The sequence below is a fragment of the Pieris napi genome, chromosome 14, assembly GCF_905475465.1.
Source record: "Pieris napi chromosome 14, ilPieNapi1.2, whole genome shotgun sequence".
Taxonomy (NCBI): Eukaryota; Metazoa; Arthropoda; class Insecta; order Lepidoptera; family Pieridae; genus Pieris; species Pieris napi.
The window spans coordinates 420732-444181 of NC_062247.1; the positions used below are offsets into that span (position 1 = coordinate 420732).

Below are 23450 nucleotides of genomic sequence, written 5' to 3' on the forward strand. Positions count from 1 at the left end.
AGATAGTTATTTATATTACATGTATATACATGGCAAAACGAACGTTTGCCGGGACAGCTAGTAAAATTATAATAAATGCAAACCATATAAGCCCATTAGACCAGAAATGCTGTTGACCAAACACAAACCAGTATTTTTATGAGACAGGAGGAGAACCACCAGACTGGCTCTTTGATTATAGTACGCATGGACAACACCAGGGGACTTATTGGCCTTTTAACATAGTGGTATTAATGTGAGTTTTTTTAAACAAGCAGTATTGCGATCTATGACAATATCATATGATATACTAATATCAAGTTAGATTCCACGAAGAATGATCCACATATCTTCACCTGACACGGTCCTGACATCCTTCTCTCGCTTCATCCACTTTCATGACATTCACCATGCACCTCGGTTATGGGTACTTTTAACCTTCTCTAGTACCTCCTAGATTTGGTCCAGGTATGTCCGACAAAACCTACCCAAATCGACTTCACCATCCTCGGTTCATTCAACCTCCTTTCGTATCCTTGCCACTATGTCCTCTTTATGTATGAGCCATATTAATTATTAAATTACAATACATAATACAACGAACTATTTTATGAATATATTTTTTATAAACAAAACAGCATATAAAAATGACGAAAATTAAAAATATATTGGTTTTAGGCTTCTTATTTTTAGAAAATAATGTACATAACACACATCTCTAAGTACACGAATTAATGCCGATGTTAGGATTTTTCATGACATTACATTTCATCGGGCTAAGTACAGATAATATTTTATGAAATAGCAATTTTTTAAAAATATATTCTACTATATTCATAAAAATCCAACCCACCTTTTCGTTGTCGTTCAAACATCATTAATTTAAGTTTTAGACGAATGAAGTTGTCAGTAAAAGCATTAAAACGGACCCCATACGGGTGGGGGACCTACCACATTTTATCTGAGATCTGATTACGTCTCACGGGATGAACCAATTCACTGGATGACTCGACGGATTTTTGATGGATTCCGGAATTATTTTTTTATATCGTTGCTAAGCTCATATTCTCTTGGTTGTTTTGTATATCAGAATGTTAATGAACAACAAACTGTACTTAGAGTCGTTTATTAAGGGTTGGCGGTGAGAAAAGCCATTTAACAAAGATAAGAAAGCTTAAAAGTCGCTATTCTATCGGTCCTTAAATAGGAGTTTCAGATTCACAAACTGTTATATTAGTTAATCTATCATTACATAACATTAAATATAAGACATGTACTCATATAATATATGATATATACTCGGTAGTATGTTATTTTTTTATTATAATGGAAGTAGGACGTTATCAATACGACATTTTTATGCAGATACAATCCTTCTGCATAATAACTTTTCTAATAATATTGTATTTTATAACAATAATCGTATAAACTATCTTTTATGTGGATTCTCTTTTTTTTATAAGTTTAGATAAAACAAACAATGATGTTTAAAACTAATGAAATTGTAATGACGATGCAGAAACACAATGAATAGCTTGTTGCTATACATTTAACAAATGATTAAAACATAAAGATACGTGTGTATTATAAAATAAAAATTATAAAAAAGCAATATATTAATTACTCAGGAAGAAAGTTTCATTCCGTAATGTCTTTGAAGGTAAAGATTTGTTTTCATTCATTTATTTATTTATTAACACTTCGTTGCAGAGACATAATACAATTGACATAATTAAATGAAAAGGAGGGTATGGTATAACTGGCGGCGTTATCGCTTACGAGCGATCAATTCCAAAAAAAAATATAACATTAACATGAAAAAGAAAAAGTGCACATGAATCACGAGAATTTTTTACCAGTCCCACATCAGTCAGTACGAAAGTTAGGGATACGATGTGGACAGGTAATGAGACCTGAGATAATATAGACCCATATCTCATATCACAGTACAATATAGTGAAGATTAGCATTTTGTGTCTCATAGCCTTCATAATGAGTTATCTAAGCCATGATAGCTCGGCTTATATCTAGCTTTATTGCGATAAAAATAGCGAGTATTTATAATTTTCGCCTAAATAACATTTATCAAATGTTCAACATTAATAAAAATAGAGAGAAAGCCAAGCTCCCGGTGAATTCCCCACACGGACTGCAATGACTTTCAGTATTCAAATAGATTTAATCAAATTAATGCGTCGCTAGAGTGTCGCCAGTTCAAAATAAAATTCCAATGACGCGTCAATGGAAAGGGGAAACTCACTAAGTATTTTTTTAATTTATTTCCCTCAGTTATCGAGGAGTAAAAAGAAAAAAAATGTTCTGTACTCGAATTCAAACGCAAAAATTCCTTCAAAAATCAATCACCAACTTTCCCGATGAATTTCTATTTATTTAACAAACCAGAGTTGAAAGTGACAGGTAAAATAACAATTATTTTCCTAACGAATTGGTTCTATAAATAAATACGAACGACGAATAAAGCTCGCTGTAGTCAATTAAACTCATTCTTTGATTTGAGTTCTTAGCTGTATAATACGGTGAGTAAACACAGCGTGTAAGGCTTAGTTCACAAGGGAAACGACGAAAGAAGTAGTAATACGTGTTATTTATTTACTTATCAACACTATGTTTAATTTATATGTATATGTAACAATGGATAACTAATATAACAAAAATAAAATTACAGCTGACCAATTGCCTATGATGTCTGCGGAATTTAGGCATATGCTCATAGTTCCTGAGACAAAGCGAATGCAAAAATTTTGCAGGCGCTCAATCCTATCCAGAATCCTCCATTCTTGTAAGAGGTGCATGAATGAATAATAGGAAGCAGAACAGACTGCGCTAGCATAGTTTTAGTGCAGATAGAAAGGAAGTTAGAAAAACGACTGAGAGCATTGGAATTTTTTCCGGTTCTTAATATATTGCTTGGAGCTCGAATCAAAAGGACATATTTTGACAACGCTAGGTTGAAGAGGATTAATTCTGAAAGCATTTATGTTGATTTAAAAAAAATTTTAAACTAGCATTTTTTGATTTAATTCATAATATTTAAAACTGCAACTAATAACACGACGAAGGAATAGGCAGGGAAAGGATAGAAGTTTCACCAAGAGTTGTAACCAGAGGCAGATATGATTTTGTTTTGTATCAACGCTTTATCTACGCGCTCGCTTCACTTCAATTTTAAATTTTAAAAATAACAGCGCAACAATGTATATTAAATAGTTTGCATTTATATAATTAAACGTATATAAGCAAAACTAGTGAATACTTGGTTCAATACTCTTTCATAAAAAATGATAGTATAAAATATAAATGATCCGACGTTATACACGAGGTCTTATTTTAAAATCCCCTCAGCGGCAGGTGAGGCTGATCAAAAGACGAATATTGCAAGTCATCACAAAATAATATCGTAACACATGGTAATACCCTGGATTTTGACCGATCTTTCCTTTGTGAATAGTCTTTTGTGATATAAAATATTATCTTCATCAAATATAACCTTAATAACATTTGATTTTAGTTTTTTTATAGCTTATATTATAGCTCTAAGCAGTGATAGCCTAATGGCTTCAGCGTGCGACTCTCATCCCTAAGATCGTATGTTCGATTTTCGGCTGTGCACCAATTGGATTTCTTACTATAGGCGCTTAACATTCGTTCGAACGGTGAAGGAAAACATCGTGAGGAAACCGGCTTGCCTTAGATCGAAAGAGTTGACTGTGTGTCATGCACAGGAGGCTGATCACCTACTTGCTTATTGATCATGAAACTGATGTAGAAATTCTTATATTTATGTTCTTAGAGTCCTTAAAACCTCTGAAGGTACATGATTATCCTAAAAACGATGTGGCTAAGTTTAATTTTTACTAAAAACATCATTAATGACCGATTTGTTAATATAATTATTACTATTATTTATGTTGATTATGCAAAAAAAAATTATATATAATTTTTATTGATAATCAAAATATCTATCGAATTAGTCATGTGTGTTATTGCTCTCATAATAAGTTGCAAATACATAAATAACGATTCAGGTTCATGAGAAATTATGTAAATATCCTAGGCAAAAATAAAATACTTTTTTTGTGTGGCACTCCCGGGGACGCCAGAATATTTACCAAATAAATTAAGTATCTAAAATGCCGTATTAAGATAATCTCTGCGATATGTATAAGGAAGTATGCTCGTAATGAACAGACATTATTATATGTCCAATGCAAATAATATTGAATGACACGCAATTTGTTTGTCTGTAGATAGGAACTGTGTCTGGCCCTAATGATTTATAGACTCGCTTGAAGTATTGATTTATTATAGGTTTCTTGGATTTAGATAACTCTCTAGGGGACTTCCCACGGTTAGTGGGATGTAAATTACATATGTTTAAATGTTTTCAGTAAGATAAACTTAATTGTACATTAACTTTTTTATCCTACTGTATTTAAATGAAAAACAAAATCACATATATGTATTATGGGCCATTATAAAATGTATTTTATTTAAAAAATAAGGGAAACAAATCAAGTTATTTTTTTATATTATTTTAATCATTGAAGAACGGTCTTTTTCTACCTATGCTCAGGGTCAGCCAGATAAAGTATTAATTACAAATTTTCATTTAAAAATAACACGTTATCATTTCCCATTTATTTAATTATCTAATAGCGATATAACAAAATAGCAATTCTATATCAATATATTAATTGTGATTCCTTATCAATACAACAATGTATTTGACGATAATACAGAACTATTATAAGTATTTCGTCATCCCCTCCATCGCCTCCGTGGCGCAATTGGCTAGCGCGTTCGGCTGTTAACCGAAAGGTTGGTGGTTCGAGCCCACCCGGGGGCGGATTTTTTTGAACAAACGTTTTTAATGCACACAAACAAACTCCAGTACAATAATTTTATACAAAACCGCAATGACAACATGTTAATTATTTTATCATCGCAGTACATTATTTTATATAGCGAAGTAATATTTACTAGGGTGTAAAATATAATAACGTGCCGCAATAATTACGCTTACACAATTTTACAAGCATTTGTTAGCACAGTTGCACCGCGCGAGGTCAATATTACAGTGGTTTAACTAGGCCTTCAATTCACGGAACGACGAATAAAAACAATATAGAATAAAAATATACTGTATCGTAGTTTTTATATATAAAACAACGCTCCTTCTACTTCTTGCTAGGCCATATTGTTTTTGAATTCTAATGTTTTGAAATCCATCAACCATTGGCACAAACCAAACCGCGTGGTCTTAGAATAAAATTTTGTTGATTAAAAAATTCGGGCGAAACAAATCTTGCTTTGAAAAGGTATACTAATCACCTACTCCGACTACCAACATCATTTCCTTACTCAATTTAAACCTCTATAAAAATTGATAATAGTCGCCAAACCATAAAAGCCTTATTTTATGAAACTATTGTTGCGTGTATTGCTCGCTGAATATAGTAACTGTTACGATTTACGCCTGAACGTTTTAACAGAGGTTTTCACGTATGCCCACGCCTGAATTCATTAACTAGTATTTAGGCCATAATACTTAACCAAGCAAGTACTGGTGTAATATTTGAGCGACTACGACCATGCATTTCACTGTGACCAAAAATATTTCTATGAACCCGAATGCTTGAAACAATAAAATACCATATATAAACTGGAACCGGCGAAGCAACCCGCTGGAGGAGACCTCCAAGGAAAAGAAGACTAGAAAAGCGATGGGCTGACGATTTAGTTAAGGTTTCTGGGGAGAATTGTATGGAAGAAGCTAACAACAGATCCATATGAAAAGTTTAGGAGGAGGCCTTTTATGGACCCCTTGTACATATACATACTGCAGAGCACAAAGAAACGGAAATAACAATCACTAACGTATACTAAGAGTAAAATAACAAAACAAACACTCATTTGATACTTAAATTTTTTTAACAGTATGGAACACAGGTAAGGTACGGTCTATTAAGGAAGTATATAATTAGAAATAGAAATATGTCTGGTCCATAGTCATTAAGGGCTTACGAGACTTTTTAAATTAAACCACGAGTAAGGCAAAAGTCAATTATATAGCTCTAAATAGTTAAATATTAAATCTGTAAAATCATCTCAGAAACTGATCAGAATTGGGATCAAATTTAAAACTGTTTTTTGCTAGATAGTGATATAGGCTATATTAAGACATATACATACAATGTATAACAAAAAATGGTTCGGAGGCCGTTGATATATGTAAGTATGTATATGTAGTTGTTTGACAATAAATAATAATAAGCCGCGATATATCCTTGACTCGAACTTAATAAGGAAAAAAAAGCACTCGATTATCAGTCGCAAGGATAAGGAATTAATTAATATGGGAACAAGAAGAGAGGTGAGTTTGATAATAAAAACTCACTAAACGATATAAACGCAAGTTTATATCGATTATATAATCAAATGTGTCGATCGACCTGTCAAAACATTAGGGATCTCCCTCAAAATACAGGGTCAATACGCTAAGTGATGATATTAAATTTTCATAAAAATAATAATCAACATGTTTCATATTAAAAAATGCTTCACACCAAAAAGGGAAAATCATTTAACATCTAAGTAAATTTAAAAAGAAATTACAAACCCTTCATTTCACACTCGTCTAATTTATCATTTTAAAAGCCTTTACAAACATATTACACAAAGCATACATTTTCAGGCGAAAATCAGTCTTACTACCTTCAAAATACAGTTTCAAATTGAATAATTATATAATGTAACACGTAACGTATGTTTGGTGTATATTTTGATAAATGGAAAAGTAAAAGCTTTGCTTAGTTAAAATTAAAAGAGGGCTGAGGCAAAAATATATTATTCTCCTGATGTTCTTGTCTAGCGTAGATTTTGTTTAAAAATTATTGATTTGAGCATCGTAAGTGCGTTGAATGAAACGTTTCGCGTGGATTTGATGCGATTCCTCAAGCAAATCGTGTTCCCGAGCAACAAACGTTATAGAATTTTGTTTTACTTTATGAGCGTCACAGACATAACATGACGCCTTTTTTGTATGTTTTCTTAAAACAATCAACTGGTATATAGTTTTAAAATAAAAATAAAAATAAAATAAAATAAAATAAATACATATTCACTTTTTATTTTTAGGTTATAAAATTCACACGCTTTACAGCAAGCATCTGTTGACTGAGGTGTAAAATATCTTTGTATTATAGAAAATAGTATTTATTGAGCCTTATTAAAAAGTAACTTATTTTACATTTAATAATAATAATTTATTTATTGCAAGAATATGCGACTGGAATAGGCTTCCGGAAAGTGTGATCAGTGCACCATCTGTAAACACTTTTAAAAATAGACTGGATAAGTTTCTCCAAATCCCTTAATACACACGCATCAGCTTATTAAAAGCTGCCAGTGTGTTAAGTAAATAATAATAATAATAATAATATGGTACAAAAATGTGTAAGGTGGTACAATCGTAAGTTCGCATATTCTGCCACACACAATGGCGCGCAAATTTGTCTTAAGGAATTTTACATTTTATATTATTAGTCAAAGTCAATTCTTATATTATATTTTGTATCGTACATATTATCATATCATACTTTATTAAATTTATATCAACTACACTGTCTCACGCAAATAATCATTTATTGAATAGTAAATTTTTTCCAAAAGTAATACACCAAGTTGCTTTTTAAAGACTCTAATCGGAAGATCTTTTAATTCTTTTGGTAATTTACTGCAAACTTTAATTGCCATAATGAATGTGGTCAAAAGTTATTTAATGCCTATTTTAAACATCACCAAGTACAAAGCATTTAATAAAAATCGACGAACCAATAAATTTAAATCGTTAATTAGATCGAAACTCAAAGGATAAAATATCACGTCGGTAATGATTAATTAATGATATTAATGAATGCGATTTACCTACACGTTATTATAATTTCGATATGGGATTACAATTTTGAGATATAAAACCGATAGGGCCAGGAAAGTAACGATTACCATTTTGTTTTAAATTATATCACAGATAATTAACAATCAGATACGTTAAGCAACACTGAAAGAAAGGCGTCGAATGGACTACTTACCCACTTAGTACATACAAATTTATTTTTATTTCTGTATTAATATTCTCTTTACTTTGAAAAAGAAAAGAAATTAATTGCTGAATGCATTTTATAGCCACAAAACTCCTTAAATTAAAAACAAATATAAAACAAGCGTTTAAAAATACCTCTCAATTAATTTAACGGCGCTACTGAAGAACCTGTGGGAACCGCCGCCATCCCTTTCTCAATTCATGCTAGTGAAAAAGATAGCCACACTAATTAGACCACCCGTAGATTGAAATCTTAATTACTATCTTTAATTGTTTTTTATTAATGTTTTAGTGGCTATTACGTGTGTTATACAAGTTTTTGTTTGATTCTTTAATTACTATTGAAATCTTTACCACCCTCAAACGTTATAATGCAATGCGTTTATAATATTATTTATGTTATATTATATTTTGTAATATCACGAATAATACGAAAATTAAGACTTTTAAAAGTTTTTTTATATAGAAGATGGAACAATAATAACCATACTCAGAGTCGTTTCTTAAATTAACTTTAAGAAACGAAGTATTTTTAATCGCAGTTATATCGGTTGGTAAAATCCCGCTACAAAACTCAATGAACATAATCAAGAATATTTGCTGAAATCACATATGAGCCAAATTTTGTGTACGAAACTAAACACGTTTCTGCGAAGTATAAATACAGTAGAACCTCGATAACGTAAACCTCGGTAACATAAAAACCTCTGTTACTTCAAAAAATACTATGTTCCCTTCCCATCAGAGCCCAAAACCTCTATAACTTAAAATACGCAACCTCTATAACGTAAATAAATAATCTCTGTATAGGCCCTCAGTAACTAAAAGAAATGTTTCCACAACCTCTATAACATAAAATTGTTTGTGAATGAGTCATTTTATAAGAGTGTCAAAACAAATGGTTTCGGTATTTATTGCTTGCACGTGTTTACTAATGTATTGTTAACGTAAACAATACATTACCTATTGTTTGCTTTATCTAAATTCTTCAAAGCTTTGCGGCGGTTAGCTTTGTGACAACGACTTACTTGCATCATAAGTTAATGTGTTAATGTATTCTCCTCTCTATTCGTCATTGAAAATCAAATCGATTTAGAAACAGTGAATTTTTTAAAACAAAAGAAAATCACAGATTTTTTTAAGTAGACTAAACCTTTAGTTGTTGTTTTATTTTTATGTAATGTAAGTAATGTGAATAAATATGATTACATATTTAATTTTCCATCCTTCTGATGCATTCAAGTAAAAATGGGAGGAAGGGTACATAGAAACATGTACATACCTCTATATTAACCTTTACCTGACATAGAACCTTGATAACTTAAAACCTCTATAACATAAAATATTTTGTGTTTCCCTTGGACTTTATCTTATCGAGGTTCTACTGTATAACTAGTTTGTAGTAAATAATATAATAATGAAAAGGCAAGTATCATAAACATACATGAGGGTCAGGTGTAACAAAAACGTGGCCCTGGTACCAAGTTATGGCACAAAACCTGGACAAGTGCGACATCTGTCGCTGACACAGTGTGATTTATTGTCTACTTAGAACGAGCGATGCTTCAGTGGAATCCATAGTATAAGCTAAGCAACTGGAAAAATAATTAAATTCATTTGTATTTTGCATCAAAAGCAAAGGGTTTTTATTTTATTTATTTATTAAAGTACACCACATATATAATAATAGTGTAAGTTACAGTATATCTATATATATTTAAAAATACATGATAATTATGGTGAAAGTAAAATTTACAAAAAAGTGAAAAATAATGTACTTTCACATTTTAGTTGTATTCAATCATAAAAGTTTATAAATGCCGGGAAAGGCCGCTATAAAATAACAAGCAGCAGTTTAGTCTTTTTGTCTTAAATTCTAAATATAACAAAAAAAACTAACCTTAAAATATAATAACTAAAATATCCCTTTAGGCAAGGTTCCGAATATACATTTTAGTTTACTTTCTTAGTATTACCTGTTATTATTCACTTATTGTGGATTAGGTACCCGATAGGTCCATAGGAATGCCTTCTTAAAAACATTTTTGTAAGTACCTCAGCTTTTTGTGTTTGACACAAAGCATATTTTGTGCAAAACTCTAAGCTATTAATATGATAATAAGTTCTGACAAGATATATGATTTATAACTAATTGTAGTTAAAATGATATTTATTCATTAATCCGGTGACCCCAGAGCTGGTGCTTTCCTCGCTCAAGAAATAAGTATCGTAATATAGCGAGGAAATGCTGCCAGCTTTCTAGGTACACTGCGACAGGGACGAAACTTTTTAAATTTGTTTTTATTTTATAAATATCCATTTTTATTATTAGACACCTACTATGTAGGTTAAGAATATTGTAAAATATTTGTGTGTTTAAGTAACTTATTGTAGTTTCATTGCATCAATGTAAATATCATTAATATACCGTAAAAGTTTCGATTGATAAAACTCTAAATAAAAAACGTAATAGCTACAGCGCCACATGTCAAACATAAATTCTTTAAAAACCAACATTAATAAAAGTGGACTGTCTCACCCGCTGGGCCTGTATCCTTTATTTTAATTTTAAGTTTATACTATTAACCACCGATGGTTATATTTAACATCTTAGTTTAGGAATGGACAATTTAATTCGTTGTCGATTTGTTCGTAAAAATTGTATTTTACTTATAGTCCACGTCTTTTTAATTACTATCGTGAATATTATTTATTTCTACCCTTTATTTGCGTAACTAGCAAACTTTTGTAGATTATTTTAAAAATGTTAAACCTTTGGCCACAATAGGCTGACAACCCATTTTCTTAAAATTATTATTTATTGACTAAATATCACAGAAATATGTAGAGTATATCGAAATCCCTATATATTTTCAGTTCAATTTTTTGTACTTAAAACATTTTACCAATATAGTGTGAATTTTACAACTCGTAATTTCTATAAACAAATATTTTTGACATAGTTATTAAATAGAAAGAATCTCTTTAAATATAAGGAAATAATTACTGAACTAATTTTTTTTATGTATCAATATAATTTTCTCGCTTATCCAGGTGTCGGACGGATATGATTGCATTTGATACATTCTACCACCTGAGACACACAATTTCATGTTATTGTTTTATCAGCTCTCAACTTGAAGAAATGTTGTACAACGTATTGGAAAATATTATAAAGAGGTCATCCTCTGACCATTCTAGTTCAAATCACGCTAATATTAACGTAGAAAAATATCTTTTAATCTATATATATAAAAATGAAACCCGTTTTTCGTTGTCACGACATAACATGAAAACGGCTTGACCGATTTGTCTGATTCTTTTTTTATAATATTCCTTGAAGTACGAGGATGGTTCTTACGGAGAAAAAAATTAAAAAAATTGAGTGAAAAAGTCTAAAAACAACACTTTTCTATATTACAATACAAAATATTCGTAATAACATTTAAAGGCAATTTGAACTTTAATACCATATCATAAAGTTCAAGTCTTAGTGGAGGGGTTCCGGGAAGGTAAATTTTTATTTTTTGACATAATGTATTTGTTTTATTATCAACTTTCTTTTTTTTTATCTTACTAGCTAGACCGGTGTCCCGAATAGCAGAATAAGCATTTAAAAAAATAAAGAGTCGACTGTTAGGCGGTACAAAGTTCGCCAGGCCAGCTAGTTTACAATAAAAAAAAACTTTATTAATTGTTTAGCTATTATAAATAGAGTTCAGATTGAGGCCTCCCCTGTTAGTCAAGGACTTGTGACAGGGAAGCTTCGGTCTTCTTTAATAAACAATGTTTTCGCAAAAATAACTTACACTTTAAATTGTGAGATAGAAAAAAATCTAATGATGATTACGTACATTAAAACAAAAATAAATGCTATCCATGAAATTTTTTCGCTGGTTTCAACGTTCATCCATATTTTTTTAAAGAAAAATCTTACATGTTTTGTTAAATGGCAATATCGTGTTCCTAACGCCATCTAGTAGGAAATTGACGTAAACTTTAAAAAAGTGTATTTTATATGGAATACTTAAAGCGTGTCAAGAATAATAAATATCTGTGAAGTTGAAATTTAAATAAACTTTATTCAAATAACTTTTTACAATGCACAACTCGTTAATTTCTGAATTAATTTTTTTTTCTCATGTTCTATCCGCATATGTAGCTGTGTTTACGGTAAATTAAAATGAAAACTCTATCTGTTACCACTTACCCAAAATTGTATTTAATTAAATGCCGTTTGGCTTTTGTTTTAAAAAAATAAATGTTACTTATAACCTAGAAATTAAGTGAATAATATTCTCGTTCATATTTAGGAAGGTTGATCGTAAAAATGTTTGAGCGCAGCTACGAGGCAACAAATAAGCGATATTTACGGTGAAAAAGGAAAATACTTTTCCGTGAACGTGTAAAACCCTACCTTTTAATAGGGTTGCTATCGAATCGAGAATCCACAAATATCTCAAACTTTATAAGAGCTTTTGTTTACAAACACATTTTAATCCTAAGTCGTATTGGCTTGGAAATTCTTTAGTAGGTAACTACTTCAACATAGTGCTGGTGCACGGCAAAAACTGCCTTAAGAACGCTCAGTTGTGGAACGACGGAGGTCGAGGTGATACGGCTGGTATTTTGCCTTGACGTCCGATAATGAAACTCAACTGCAGGGTATTAGTACGAACAACTCCTCTGAACTTATTAAGTAAATGTCTCTTCGTAGATATACAAACTGCGTAGGTACACATATAATTTGTTCGGCTGTAACCTTCAAACCTACCACTTAATTTTTCACCACAATCCTTGTTCTTTTACATATTACGTAATAAGAGTATTCATTTATCAAATGTCGTGTTAGTAAAAACTAAAAAGGCACGGCCCTATCTTGTAAATACGGAGAAACGAGCTTTGAGGGCGTCGGTCGTCCCTTTGTGGACCGTAAACTTGCGTCTTCAACCAGCGGTGTGCCGTCACACTAGTTACCTCATGCGAAACCGTCTCCAATAAAACGGATTGTCACTGGGTTCAAGTTGCGTTTAAACTGTGGAACGTATCCTGTGTTTAAATTACAGCACAACTGTTCCTCTTAACTAAAATGATTAATAAACGTAATCATAATTATTTCTGTAACACTAAAATAAATACTCCGCGGCCCTGTACACTCGGTGTTTAATAATTATTATGTGTAACGGAAAACGTATTTAAGTAAATCGCTCCGGTGCAATGAGCAACACACACGATATGATTTTAAATACCATTTCAGATTATTTATTAGTGACTATAGACTATTAACAAACAAGTTTATTACGTGTTAATTATCATTCTTAAATTACACAATAAAAAAAAATAAAAAAGCAATTTTTGACAAGCGCCTAAATTTACAAAGTAGAGAGCGCATTACACGATGTTGCGTCTACTTTGTGCTGATCTACGTGAGAATCTTGGACGCTGACAGAGCCTATGTCCAATAAACTGGAAGCCTTCGAGATCTGGGTTTATCGACTTATGCTTAAAATATCTTGGACCGCATACGAAATCCAACCGTGCTAGACAGAATACAAAAGAACAAAGAAGTGCTTATGACGTTAAAGAAAAGGAAACTTGAATACTTCGGACCCGTTTACGTGAGACTAAAAAATACGAGCTCCTTCAACTAAACATAAGAAGCAAAGAGGAAGGTAGAAGGAGACCTGGCCGCAGACACACGTCGTGGTTAAAGAATCTTAGACAATGGTTTAGTCAAAGTACCAAGTCATTGTACAGAAGCGCGGCATCCAAAATTAAAGTAGCCATGATGATCGCCAACCTTTGAAAGGAGATGGCCCTATAAGAAGAAGAGGAAATTACACATATATTATATGTCGATCAAAAACAACCTCCGAAATTAAACTCCAAGAAGTACTAGGATTAGACAAACGAAGTCATTATTTACAAGCATACATGGCTAATTTACCTATAGATATAATTAAAGGAACGAATCTGAGTGTGGTTCGATAAAGGTGTAATTTAATTTATTTTTTATTCAAATAGGTACTTTAACTAAAATAACTGCAGTAATTAGGCTAGTTATTTGTATAAACAATCAAAACGAAAATAAACGAAAAGTAATATTTGAATATCAAATTGTTTATTGTTTAGGCAAACGAAACAAATTCAATTGTGACTTTTTATTTTTGTCATATCGTTGTATGCAACTACTCGTATAACAATTATTAAAAAATAAATAAATCAGTGGCGCTACAACCTCTTTCAGTCTTGGCCTCCAATTTCTGAATCTGTTTCATGATCATTTATAAATTTAATAGGCAAGTAGGTGATCAGCCTCCAGTGCCAGACACACGTCGTCGACTTTTTGGGTCTAAGGCATGTCGGTTTCCTCACTATGTTTTCCTTCACAGCCGAGGATCGAAACTACGACCTCAGGTATGAGAGTCGCACGCTGAAGCCACTAGGCCAACACTGCTTGTATATAACAATTATTATAACACTTTAATATAACTCTAATTAATGGTATACTATAAATTAAAGACTGCTCAAAATTCGCTTATTGATTGTAGATTTTTTCGCTGTTATAATAAATGTAAATAAAATCATCAAATTACTATTCCAACCCCATGAAATTTTTAATCAAAGAATGAGATTCTTTTCTAATCTATAAAGGTTTTCTTTGAGATGCGTTTCTAACTTATATAATGCATTATAGTTAAGTATCGGGACGACACGAAAGTTTATGCAGACTGTTAAAATACGATAAATTGCATATCGGACACGTTTGCGTCATTGTCGATACGACTTGGTGCAGCTCAAAATGGTGAGCAAAATTCAAGGTAAGAGACGGCCTGGTAGAAGGAAGAAGTCGTGGTCGCGGAACGTACGGCAGTGGACCGGCATCACATCTGCCGAGGTGCTGTATGGACTAGCGCAAGATACCCGGCAATTCAAATTATTTGCAATAACGCAGCTGAAATAGAAGATAGTTCACTAAATTGTGTATGTCTTATATCTAAAAGATAAGTTTGGATCAGTTTCAATTGACAAATTGCAAAAGGAAATGATAACAAGCTAAATAAAATGTTTAATCTAATAGAATCATGGGAAAATTAAATTATAAAACATGGCCGCTGGCAGAGTGTCCAATTTGAGAGACACTAAGTTTATTCATTAGCCTTAACAAGATTTCCACCCTTTGAGATGCTGCAACTAGAAATTACATTTTTTATTATAACTCCTAATGAGGAGGTGTTCCTTGAATTTCTTCCTTTATATAATAAAATGGTCTGGTCTTGGCATTAATTACATACAAGATCATCGTCTGCCAACAGCTTCATGAAAGCAAAATAATAATTACACCGTGTGAATTACAAATTCTTTTAGGAATATGATAACGGATAAAAATACAATAGAATTATTATAAATTTTGAAACAAAGATCAAAGATTATAAATTTCAAGTTAATAAGTTTCTTATTTGCTTTACCTACATATTGGATGAAATTGGAGTAATGTTGCCGTAGTGGTTATAGCATGCAACTCTGATCCATGAGCTCGTGCATCAGAATTATGACTGTACCACGGCATTTTTATTCCTAGTGACCAATTGATTTTACGATAAAGATATCCGTAAGGAAGCCGGCGTGACTTAAACCATAAACAACCATTTAGCACAGAAGGCTGATCTTCGTCTATATAAGATTATCAAAGATAATGCTGTCTGATGTCATATAGGCTTTTATCGCCACCGGATCATTATTGTATAAACTCTTGTTTATAAGTTATTTACTACTTGTGATCTTGGCACGTATTTATTATAATATGGTGTCGGCGTCAAAAGTTGTTACCCAATAACTTAGTTTTAATTATTAATGAAAAGAATTATATTAACAGTATAAATCCTTAAAATATTAATATTTATACCGGTAATGACTGTATAATAGGTATAATGTTTATTAAAGAACTGATTAAATTTTAGGGCAAGAGGCCAGCGACGCAGCACTGCGCCAAGAAAGATATACAACCCAGCGGGAGCGCAAAGTTGTTCAAAATGTTTATTAACTTGTTTAGGTGTTTCTTCCATTAAAAGATTCGATTTAACTCGAGAACATTTTAGTGTATTTTTATTTGAAAACATATAAAAATGTGTTTAAAAGCGCAACGTGCCGCAACGGGAATTTATTTTCCACCACTTCATACCCATGTTCGGATAAATACCTGCAGCTGAGTTTCATCATCGGACTTCAAGGCAGAATACGAAATTCCACCCGTATCACTTCGACGTCCGTAGTTCTATAACTAAGCGTATTTTAAGGTAGTTTTTTGCCTGGCTATTTCCCCTCTGTTCTATATCCAAAACATGAGTATAAATATAACATCCAAGACGGTAATAATTGGTAAATGCGATATATTTCGCACTGGAATATGTATAGTAACTTACTGGCCTACAAGCTTAAAATTTGAGTAAATTACAATTACACAGTGCTACATTTTATTATGTTATTAAAATAATGTAATTTCTTTACCAGGTTCAAATGTACAAATTAAGTGAATCTATAAAACAAAATTCTTAGACTTTCGTAATGATATTCGCGCGCATTCACCAGGTTTAAAAGTAGGTAATAATAATACATATATATTGTTTTTGGAGACAAATATTTACAGAGAGATTTTTGTTTTTGATGGGACGGAAGGCAAACGAAAGCAGGCGGGTCACTTTGAATAAAATAATAACTGCCGCCCATGGACACTTACAACTCCGGGCCTAACGAGTGTGTTGCCGTCCTTTTAGGGAATGGTACGCTCTTTTCTTAAGGGCTAAGTCATATCAGTTAGGAAATACTTACTGGCAGGTTCCACAAGGTGTGGTGCGCTACAGAAAGTGCCTTAAAAAGTGTTGTGCTATGGAACACCTAATATGTACGCAGACCAGTGCCAGGAGACTGCTCTTCCGTAGTTACATAACCTTTAATAGAGACAATAGTCAATTCTATATTAAATATTTTAAAGCCAAAGGAAGTATTTGTCTATGTTTGTTATCTGTGAGATTTCGAAACAAAGTTTAAAATAAATGTCGCCACAATCCCTGATGAGCGAACTAACATGACAAGTGGCTCCATTATGAGGCTTTCACGCGAGTCGTGTTTTATGTGAACTTGCGCTATATTTCATATTCAAAACTTTTTGCGGACAAAAAACATTGATGTGATTTATGAATTTTGCTGTTTAGATCATTTGGAATGTTTTGTCTATGCTCGGTTTTCTCTCTAGTTTATTTTAGTTTTGCCAACGGAGTTTTATAATACAATCAAACCTAACACTGCTTTAAATAAAGTCCTCATTTGTCACTTCTCATGAAACAGTTTAAATAAAGTCATTTAGTTCTTGTAGAAGAGAACGAATAAAAAAAAATAAAACAATAGACTAAGGCCAGATTTTTTTTTTGTTTTGAGACATAGTTGCAATTAATAACGCATAAAGTAATCCTATATTCTGTTTAAATTTACTTGTGTTGTATGGTTATATTATACCAGTAAGAATATGAATAATAATTGTTAATAATAGAATATTAAAAGAAATAATTGGGATGTAGTATATTTTTGAATATAAAGTAGACCCTATATTAATATATAATATTCTACATTGTAAGTTTCAATATACATCAAAACCGTTTATAACGAAATCGTTTACAACGACCTATCGGTTATTACAACCAGATTGTATGGTCCCGTCCGAATCCCTAGTAAACTATTCAGTAAACAAACCTCTTATAACAACATCGGATCCAGCGACATATCGCTTACAACGGCGTAAGTTTATCGATATTCATCGGCTATAACGACCAACTGCTTCTTGTCTCAGCAAAACAAAACAATACAAACGATTTTAAATCTTATTTATAAGCATTGCATGAATATTTAGGCATATTATTACCTACGCACTTTCTCCCAACGAACAGTTTCAGCCAACAACGATTTCCGAGGCTCTTAACGCTGTAACGATTTTGCAAAAATTTGTTGCCTTTAACCAGTTTGATACTGGTGATACTCATACCTTGAGGAGTATGAAACGTAAAATGCATAAAATATTTGAGACTGGGCTAAAAAATCAGACTGACTGATTACTTTTGTACCGAATTATTTCGTAATAAATTTTTTTGTTTCTTTTTTGACTCGTTTACATATTATAATATTAACATACCATATTATAACCCATACCTACCTATTCTAGATCGATAACTATGTACATACATATGTACTGTACTTGTGTATATAACATTGCTTATAACGACTATCGGATATAACGTCGGCAACTATACGGTCCCTTCAATGTCGTTATAACCGGTTTTGACTATCTAAAATTTAAGAAATAACGATGAACATAAAACTTACAAAATTATAAATTAAACTTATAAAAAATAATTATACGCCTAATACGGATTAGGAACCTGATGCCCAAACCTTGAAATGAAATGAAATAGTTTATTCTTGCAAGTAGGACTATATAAATCACTTTTACAATGTCTTCCTAAACTAGATGAAGTCGACATTTCCTAACTTCATAGGTAATGTTATATAATCACTATTTATAAGAACCTACAATAATTATTGATAACATAATCAAGTAGTACGTTAAATTTATACGTAAATTCTAAGTGAAAACGTAATCAAAAGGCAATTTGAAAGATTCCATTAATTTCCGGCGGAACATTTAACGAATGGCCGTTGCGCGAAGTTGGAGGTGATTAAAAGCCTTTACATGTCAAATGTTTGTATCTCAAAGTAAGTTTAAGAGGAATGTAAAGCGACTAACTTTCTGAATAGGCTTGTCGCCTGGCTTGCGTCTCTATTACATAAGCAAGTGTCTATCCATTGCAACCTCGCTGTGGATATATAGGTAAATTACAAGCGAACAAATAAAATATAATTCGATTTTAAGTATTCGAAAATATATCTTAAACATTTAAATACATTTCATGTTTTTGGTATTTTATTTTTTAAAGATTGTGTATTGAATTGGAGACGAGCGCTTCGTAAAGCCCAGCAATTAAATTAAATATAATTTAATAAATGGATTTATTACATTGATAAATAACGCGGTATTTCCCCCCTATGACGTGGAGATTTCGGAAGTTATATTAGTGTGAAATTTATAATGATTTGTCAAGTCCATAAATAGTTGTGCGTACCTTTGCACCTGTTTAAGTTGTGTTGTTACAAAATTAAACTAAATAGCTTTATTAAATTCGTGTTCCTATTTTTGGAATTGATGAAAAACACGGTTTTACGACGACTTCTAGTACGACAAGATTTCCTAAAACGCGGTCCGGGTATATTTCGTATTTTAACTAGATTGTGATAGTGGATATCAGTCGCATAAAATAAACCAGCAAGCATACGTAATAGGTGCCAGCGAGCGTGTGATTCGTTAGCAAGATACAAGTGAGTCGAAGCCTTTAATTCAGTTTCAGAAACTTGCCTGGGACCGGAACTGTTTGTTTGTCTCTTTTAATTGACAACGTTTGCACAAAATGTTTGAACAAATTATTATCTGATTAAAAGCGCTTCGCTTAGCACGAGAAAGATTTAAGTCTCTTGAAGTATTTCCATAGCATTGGGTTTATTTCTTTATTAAAGCTGAAACATATATTCTTAAAGTTATAAATTTTAAGACAATATTCACTGCTAAAGGTTTTTGACTTAATGGTATACAAACATTTTGCGCCTGAAGGCTTTTAACCTGCAAGCTTTGATGTTGACTATACATAGTAAATGTATTTAAATGAATATAAATTTTACTAAAATTCAGATCAGGGTGAACTTTGACGTCACTAACGTAACACTTTTTGTTAAAATAAATAATAGCAAGGCCTAGTAGAACGATTTATGTTTCACTATTAAATAATAAGTTGCGAGCATGTAACGAACGTATTTAAAATTATAACATAATGTGAAATCTGACGATGTAATCAAAACTCACCGATATTCAGATTGAGCATTCTGATAAACGAAATTTAGTTGTTCCCTTTTATTTTATTTTTCTTGCACCAATGGATCAGTATGGTTCAGATTTTATAAATAAATTAAACTCCGTCGCAATTTCACTTACCTATACAATGTAGAAAACACGTAATTGCCGGGTTAGTAAATCATTGGAATATAATAAATTTGTAATTTTTCAATAGAAAATCCATATTTTCGGAACCAACAATTGTTATCAGAGTGAAGTTAAATGAAATGACTTGGGAACTACTCAGCAAGTTAAAACAAAGTTCCGAACGGCTGCGAGATTCTTAATTGAAATAGTTCATTTGAAGAGAAAATCTTTTTAAAGCTTTCGTTGTAGTTATTAAAAATAGTTAATTATCTACTTTTCATTGTTTTACAGCTTCTGAAAGGTAACTAAATCATCAAGTTTGATTTCACCAATGTCTTTGGTTTTGTTGTATGTTAGTACAGTACTTTTGAAGGAAAACATAGCAAGGAAACCGACTAACCTTAGAGCCAAATAGCGATGGCATGTGAAACATAGGATGCTGATCACCCACTTGTCTTTTAAGAAAAATAAATAAATGAAATCTAAAGCCCTAACCCACAAAGGTTGTAGCACCGCTTATTACTATTTAATAAACAATAAAATTTATGACGCCCTCAATAATATAAAAGTTCATGAGTGATTTGTGTGTGCTGTGTAATAATTATGTTTGTACTGTGGCAAAGTATTTACGAATATATTCGTATTACATTATCAGTGTATCTTTTCCTATTGTTCTTGAAATAGTTGTTCCCTACGTTTAAAAAAATTATTAGCTTTTTACGTCAATTGAGTTAAATCAAGGAAGATGTACTCAGAGCTTTATATTATACAAAAATGTGCCACCTAACTGTTATTTGTGGTTCAATATCAGTAACTAATTAAGCCTCATAAAGAGGCTATCTGGATGTCATAATATGTATATTCGATTTGATACAAAATAATAATATTATTCGAAAAATTTTGGCAGTGTTTGCGACGTCGGTGTTTGGCGTATTTATATCAATGAAGAACTTTATTGACATGTGCATCAAATTTCGGACGCTAATTTTCACGGTCCTCACTAATCCCACTGCCTGGTAGCAAGAAAAATCTCGGTAGATTGTAGCTGCATTGGTGGGAAGAAGTAGTCATGAACCTCAACACAGAGGCTATAGGGGGCTGTATTTATTAATGATGATGACGGCAGAAAACTTACTAATCAGACGCTGAAATGTATTGACACTAAAATCTATCGAGTGCTAATGTTAAATTATGAGGGACAGTCTTGTTGTGGTACAGAATCAGTAAACCGTTCAGCAATTGCTTTTGTTTTAATTTGACAAATTTGATAAAAAAGTGATATAATTATTATATTACATCTAAAATGTTATAAATCCCTATATATTTTATTTTTGTGTTATCCCTTACATATTTCTGCGCCTAGGTGTTTTTATAAGCAAGGAGGTGAACAGTCCTCCGCGCCGCGTGTCCTAGATTTTTGTAAAAATATTAATTGTGAAAAGATAAATCAGGTTTAAAGATTCAAAGATTTGTGCCAACACAATCTTTATCTTTTTTCCCGCTAGCCTAAGATATTTCATGAACTAACTATAACTATTCTAAAATTTTTATTGGTGAAAGAATTCGTTTTGATAAATCGTTGTGACAAATTGATTTCGTAAAAGTGTTATCGTTTGCGTAACTGGTGCTCTTTAGTAATATAAGCCGTGAGCTAATTAAAAATGTAAAACCAAAGTAGCCAGCTAAGAGCATTGCACCAGAGTGTTTACGCGTCATCGCGCTCAAGGTAAAACTTTTATTTATGCGGAAACTTCGCTCATTTTTCTTTCTTGAAACGTTTCAGAAAATAAAGCTGCTAAAACATAAATAGCTTCACATTAAAGATGTATGAAAGTACTGCATAGACTCGTTTGGACTTTATAAATGCGGAAATGGCTATTTTTTCTTTTTTAGCTATTTTATTATTATGATTATAGTTACGCTATTCGTCTATATACAACTATATCTCCTACTTCCATTATCTCTCAAGGCAGGCTGGTTTTTTCTTCAAGTCCTTCTAGTCGCAAACTTTCATCGATTTGACATGACAAAATATAAAACAAATTAAAAATCTTCAGATAAAAATACTTTTTAAGCGAAATCTTTGAGCAATAAAAGTTTGTTCATTTGTGTATCAAGAAGTGAGCCCTCTCTAATTTCGTTTTTCTTAATTTTGGCCTTGTTAACATTTGCTGGCGATTGACGTCTTTTGTTTTTTTAATTGGAAAAGTTTTTGTATTTAAGAGTTTAAGAAAAGAGCAACGTAGTTTAATTATGCATATTTTTTGGAATCAACTTAAAGTTAGCAGCCCTTATTTTGTTGGAAATCCGATTCGTTCTGGGTTACAATAATTACTAGTGACTCATAAATACATTTTAATCAAACACACAAACGTGTCTGCTCCACGGAGAGCCATACCGGCACCGCAATCGCGCCGCAAACAGTTTACAAAGACTTACGTAATTTTGAAAAAAACCTTTGTGAATATATATTAACTATTACACGGTATTTTATCTTACATTAGTATAATATTAATTAGTTTGTTTACTGATAATTAACATTATGCTACCATGGAGCCATTAAACAAATTGGAGGAAGACAATGCAAAACGAGGTTTATTCGGAAAGCCGACGCGAGCCGATGATCCGATTAGCGCATCCAATAAACAACGAACGAGGGTCGTTATTAATTTTCGATTGGCTCAGGGATTGGAAACCTTTTTAGAGTGAAAATTACTTTGTTTATTCAAACTGGGAACGGTATTTACATGCAATTTAGTTTTATTGAACGACTTTTTGTATGATATGTTCGTGCAGAACAACTTGATAAAAATCTGTGAGTACTATATTGGATTTCAATTGACTAGGTGTATTGACGACATCGTCAAGGAGTTTGGTTTCCAGTGGATATACGTATTAGTATAAGATCCCGCTATACAACGACCTTCACCGAGATGCTTATTTAATTAAACTTATTTTATATTTAATTTAATATGTCAATAAATATAATCCATATGGGTTGCCTAGCAAATTTCAGTCCAGAGCATGTTTAATTAATATTTAAAAAAAAAATTTTTTTTATAATTTGCATGTTGTAAATTTTTTGAACTTTTTTCAATCAATATTTTTAATCAGGGTAGTATTATATATGTATCACTATACCCTTCTTTTATACTAAAGATGTATATATACTTTAGTGTCACATAAAAAATATACACATAAATAATTAATTGATTAAAAACAACCTAACTTTTGCATATAGAGAGGCAATTGCAGGGCGTACCTACTGAA

The 23450-nt window shown here is 31.8% G+C and overlaps 1 non-coding gene across 1 annotated transcript; it reads left to right on the forward strand.

Annotated features, from left to right (window-relative positions):
• Window positions 1-4772: 4772 nt before the first annotated feature.
• Trnan-guu lies at window positions 4773-4846 on the forward strand. The gene has a single exon. It is a non-coding gene; the product is annotated as a tRNA-Asn (tRNA).
• The last annotated feature ends 18604 nt before the right edge of the window (window positions 4847-23450 follow it).